Genomic DNA, 6,000 nt, shown 5'->3' with positions numbered 1-6,000 from the left:
AAAAAGTGACTTGGGGACCATTTTTCACACTTACGACTGTGCCCCAACTCCTTGGCCACTTGACTTCAAAATTCAGAGCCTGATTCGCATTTATGACAATGGCGGTGTCCGAGGGGTCACACAATCCCTTTTGCGACCCTCCGGCAAGCAAAGTCAATAGGGAAGACCGATTCGCTTAACAACCATGTTAGTAACTGAACAACGGCCGTGATTCACTTAACGACTGTGGCAAGAAAGGGCATAAAACGTCCACCACCAGTCTTAAAAGTGGACACGTTCGAAGACCTTGGCTCTAAATTAATAGGGCAAAGTACTCTCGGAGCTAAGCCCCACCCTTAGTGACGTCATGGACACGCCCACCATTTGATTTACCCACCCACCCACCCAAAATAGCAAGAATTTGTCATGTTATCGGTCCAGCCTATCGGTCACTGGCCAGGTCGATGGGCAAGAACCAATGGGGCCAGGTTTCAAACCAGAGATGTGCAGAGTTTGCCCCTCCTTTCAAACAGAATGACAAGAGTCGGAAGGGACCTTAGAGATCATCTAGTCCAACCCCACCCACCCACCCCTCAGGCAGGAAGCCCTATAATATAAACCATTTCAGACCAATGGGTGATCCAATCTCTTCCAGATAACTTTGAGCCATGGATGGGGAGGTGTGGGGTGGAAGACTCCCAACCCAGAATCCCCTGCCCGCAAGATTGAAACCCACCCCTCTAAAAGTCACGCCGGTTCAGACGGGCTGATCTACACACGTGTGTGGTCCGAGGTTGCCATTCCTACTTTCTCGGGATTTCCATCACCAGACAAGGGAGGGGGTGGGTGGGACCTGATCCACGCTACCCCACGGAGCTGTTTCCCAAGGTGGGGCTGGGGGGAGAGGGGGGAAGCCAGACCTTTGGGGCCCAAGTCCAAAAATGTGCGCCCCCCCCCCCCCCCGTCTGGCCGCTCCCTCCCAGCAACCGCGGCTTGGGGTGACCTTGCCCCGGGGGGGGGGGGGCTAGTGGAAGACACCCTCCTGCTGCACGAAGGGAAGAAAGCCGGGGGGCGTGCAAGGGCAGCCACGCGTGTCATCCGGCTGACGGAGCCTGCCCAGAAAGGGGGCTTCAGCCAGGCAGCCCACCCACCCGCTCACCCCAGGACTAAAGAGGGCTGAGTTGCAGGCAGCTGGGGTGGCCCGCAGCGCTGCCGGCTTTGGGTGGGGGGTCGCGGAGAGGTGGGGGCTGCCAACCCAACACTCCTCTCCACCCTCTTTGGGTGCTGAAGCCTCTGCAGCATCTTCCTCCTCTTCCTCTTCCTCCTCCTCCTCTTCTCTGCAAGCCGGGCAAGCCAACAAAGGGCTTCCTGCGCCCCCTCCCCATCCTTGCGCGCCGCCAGCTGCGCTCCCCGGGCACAGCTGCCGAGGGCGGGCGCCCCCTGGGGGAGAGAAGAGGAAGCGCCCTTCCTCCTCCTCTCCTCCTCCTCCTCCCTCACCACCGCGTCTCTGCCCAGCCGGCCAGTGGGTCGGGAGCTGGCCGCCTCCCCTTCCCCGGCGGGGCGGCGCCTCCGCGGGCCCGGGGCCGCTCCCCAGCCGCGCCCCCCGCCGAAGCGATCAGCATCCGCATCCCCTCCGCATCCCCGCATCCCGCCGGTCCAGCGGAGGAGCGGTGGGAGGCTGCAGGTAAGGCGCCGGGGACCCGCAGGTGCGGCCAGCGGGAGGCGGGCGGGCGGGCAGCCTGGGGAGGGTCGCTTCTTTGTGGGTGGGGAATGGGGGTCGCCTCCCTCCCTCCTTCTCCCTTTGCAGCCCGGGAAGGGTTAAAGCCTCGGCCGGAGCGGGGAGGGGGCGGGAAAGGCTCGGCTGAGTCCAAAGGCAGGAGAAATCGGGGAGGGGTCTCCTTGGCTATGCGTGGCGAGGCCGAGGCTCCTTCCCGAGACCGTGAATGCTGGCTCCTCGGCCAGGTCTCTCTCTCCCCGCTCCCCACCCTATCGCGCCCCTCTGGATTGAGCCAGCGGTGCCAGGAACCCTGCGGGGGATTTTGGGGAGGGGAAACGCCTCCGACCCCCCTCAATCCCCTTCCCCTGTCTGAAAGAGCTGGGAAGAAACAGACGCCCCCCTCCGCCCCTTCCCACTGGGTATATCGGTGAGATTTGCTATGGCAGCCTCGCAGCGCTGTCCATGCTGGAGAAAGGGACGGACATGTGGACTGTTTGTAAAAAAGGGGGGAGGGGGAGAGAGGGAGAGAGAGAAGGGAGGGAGAGGTGGAGAGAAAGGGGGAGAGAGGGAGAGGGGGAGAGAGGGAGGAGGAAGAGAAAGGGAGAGAGAGAGAAAGAAGCGAGGGAGATGCGGGAGGGAGAAAGAGGGAGGGGGGAAGAGAGAGGGAGGGAGAGAGAGGGAGGGAGAGAGAGAAGGAAAGAGAGGAGAGAGGAGGAAGGGGGCGGGGAGAAAGGGGAAAGAGGGAGAGAGTGGGGGGAGAGAAAGAGGGAGAGAGGGGGAGAGAGGAGAGAGAAAGAGGGAGAGAGGGAAAGAGAGGGGGAGAGAGAGGGGGGAAAGAGAAAGAAAGGGAGAGAGGGAAAGAGAAAGAGGGGGAGAGGGGAGAGAGAGAGGGGAAAGAGGGAGAGAGAGGGAAAGAGAGAGGAAAGAAGAGGGGAGAGAGAGAGAAAGCGGGAGAGAGGGAAAGAGAGGGGAAGAGAGAGAGGGAAAGAGAGGGGGAGAGAGAGAGGGAAAGAGAGAGAGATAGGGAAAGAGAAAGAAAGGGAGAGAGGGAAAGAGAGAAAGAGGGAGAGAGAGGGAGACAGAGAGACAGGGAAAGAAAGAGGGGAGAGAGGGGGGAGAGGGGAGAGAGAGAGAGAGGAGAGAGAGGGGGAGAGAGACAGACAGACAGACAGAGGCTGTGTGTCTTATCAGTTTTCGACTTCTGCCATTTCATCCCACCGATCAATTACTCCTTTCCATTCCCCCACCTCCCATTTCTTTCCTGGCTCCTAGAAACGCCAAGCCAGAAGCCCAATGACAAACGCCCCTTCAATCCTTTTTTTTTTTTTTTAAATTAAATATGAAAGAAATAAAGTAGACTGCAGATCTCCCTGGGCTGACTTCTCAAATGGGAAACTTTCCTATTGAACATAGTACCTACCTACCGACTTAGAAAGAAGAAAATTGAGAGAGGCTGGGGGAGTTAAAAACCAAACCCTTTTTATTTTAAAAAAAAACCAGCTTGGGGGCTCTTGGTCCAGCGAGGGTCTTGAAACGGAGCCAGTGCATTTGGGAAGCCAGGAAGTGGTCGAAATCTGTGCAGTGGGCAAGACGGGACTGGCTTTTGCAAATATTGGGGGGGTCTGCCTGAAAACTCCACACGCCTTCCCCCTCCCTCCCTCCCTCCCCTTCGCTTAACTGGTGAAAATTTTCATTTGAAACCACGGTGCCTGGCATGTTTGCCTTCTGGATTATTTTGCGCATGAGAGGAAGAGTGGGTTGGGTGGAAAGGGGCGGTGAGATGTTTCTCCCGGCTCTGGTGGCTTTTGAGAAATGGCTGGTAGCAGCGGCTGAGGGGGTGGGTGGGGGCGGGCAGGGCCTTAGGAATTTCGGTTTGGCCAGGCGCAAAGCGTGGCAAATGTCCCTTCGTGAATGGGCAAAAATGACCACCGTTGGAATATTCCATCCAGTTAACATCTCCGGGATGTTAAAAAAAAAATGTGGAGATTCTGGAAAGAGTGCAGAGAAGAGCAAGAAAGAGGATGAGGGGACTGGAGGATAAAACATATGAAGAACGGTTGCAGGAACTGGGCATGGCTAGTTTAATGAAAAGAAGGACCAGGGGAGACATGATAGCATCTTCCAATATCTCAGGGGTTGCCACAAAGAAGAGGGAGTCAAGCTATTCTCCAAGTACCCAAAGGCCAGACAAAGAATAATGGATGGAAACTAATCAATGAGAGAAGCAAACTGGAACGAAGGAGACATTTGCTGACAATTATAACAATTAACCAGTGGAACAGCTTGCCACCAGAAGACTCTAGAACAGTGTTTCTCAACCTTGGCCACTTGAAGATGTCTGGACTTCAACTCCCAGAATTCCCAGCCAGCATTCGCTGGCTGGGGAATTCTAGGAGTTGAAGTCCAGACATCTTCAAGTGGCCAAGGTTGAGAAACACTGTTCTAGAAAGAGTGCAGAGAAGAGCAACCAAGAGGATTGGGGGACTGGAGGCTAAAACATAGGGAGAACGGTTGCAGGAACTGGGTGTGTCTACTCCAAGGGAGAGAAGGACCAGGGGAGACATGATAGCAGTCTCCAATCTCTCAGGGGTTGCCCCAAAGAAGAGGAGTCAAGCTATTCTCCACAGCACCTGAAGGCAGGACAAGAAGCAATGGGTGGAAACTAATCAAGGAGAGAAGCAACTTAGAACTAAGGAGAAATTTTCTGACAGTTAGAACAATTAATCAGTGGAAATACTTAACTTCCAGAAGTTCTGAGGGCTCCATCACTGGAGGCTTTCAAGGAGAAACTGAACAGCCACTTGACGGAAATGGTAGAGGGTTTCCTGCCTGGGCAGGGGTTGGACTAGAAGACCTCCAAGGTCCCTTCCAACTCTGTTATTCGTGGGAAGTTGAACTCCTGGCTGTTTCATTTCTTGCTCTGTGCGGCCTCTTCCAAATTCCACCGAGTCCTTTGGTGTCATCCTTTAAGAAAAAAACTTAAGTTTTATTTTGGAAAGGAAAAAAGCTTGCTGGGTAACTGGGTTTATTTACAAAAAGCTGTTTTGGTCCAGGCTCCGCTATCCTGAGCTTAATGGTTGCGCACAAACCATCTTTTTTTTCTTTTTTAGAATGGTCCTTGGTGACAGGGAGAGAGGAATTCTAGTTTTCTAAGCTTTTGTGAGCCTGGTTTCTAGGTGCTCGGACAGATAGAAAAGATGGCTGGAAAATAGGCCGGTTGTGAGGTTATTTAATCGCACGCTTATTCTGCCAATCGGAATGTCTGGATACGTGGGAGGCTAGGAAAAAAAACCACAGCTGCTATAAAAGTGACAATCCGAACAGCCACAATAATAGCAGTAATAATAATGTCACACTGGAGTGCAATATAATTTCACACTTAATAATAATTTCACAGTTTGGAAGGCCCGGATTTAGGATCGGCTGTTTCCTTAAAAACAAAAGAGGCTTTAATTTTTCACTTTTACAAGTCAAGGATGGCTGGTTTTGCGAAGGGGTGTTGGAAGTGGAGAACCGGTGTTCACTGTGACGGCTGGCCAATACAGGCAGTCCTCGTTTTACAAAATGGTTTGCTTATTGACCGTTCGAAGCCATGGCGCTGAAAAAAAGTGACTTATGGCGGGTTTTCAAACAGGCGACTGTTGCAACATCAATGGGGAAGCCGGGTTCACTTAACAACGGTGCGACTCACTTAGCAACTGCAGTCATTCACTTAGCAACTGTGGCAAGAAAGGTCGTAAAAGGGGGCAAGGCTCACTTAACAACCGTTCCTGGTTAGCAAAGGGAATTTTAGGCTCAGTTGTGGTCAAGGATTACCCTGAAGATCAAATGGGTGTCATCTCCTGGTCAATTAAAAAGAAACAATTAATAGACGCCATTCCCCACCCAGCCCAAATTCTTTAAAGTACAGAAGCTGGAAGCAAGATAGAGCATGTTTTTCAATCTTGCAATGTTGATATGTGTGGATGTAAACATTCAGGATTCTGGGAGTTGAAGTCCACCCATCTTAAAGCATTTTGGGCTGGGGAATTCTGGGAGTTAGAAGTCCACCCCTCTTAAAGCCATGCTGGGCTGGGGGATTCTGGGAAGTTGAAGTCCATTCATCTTAAATCATTCTGGCTGGGGGATTCTGGGAGTTGAGTCCACCCTTCTTAAAGCATTCTGGCTGGGGGATTCTGGGAGTTGAAGTCCATTCATCTTAAAATCATTCTGGCTGGGGATTCTGCCACCCTTCTTAAAGCATTTTGGCTGGGGGATTCTGGGAGTTGAAGTCCATCCATCTTAAAGCATTCTGGCTGGGGGAT

Source organism: Thamnophis sirtalis, unplaced genomic scaffold (genome assembly GCF_051295495.1).
Source record: "Thamnophis sirtalis isolate CommonGarterSnake01/CBP01778 unplaced genomic scaffold, rThaSir2_p1.2 scaffold_10, whole genome shotgun sequence".
NCBI classification, from domain to species: domain Eukaryota; kingdom Metazoa; phylum Chordata; class Lepidosauria; order Squamata; family Natricidae; genus Thamnophis; species Thamnophis sirtalis.
The sequence above is the reverse complement of the archived record's forward strand: the minus strand, read 5'-3'. Positions refer to the sequence as shown.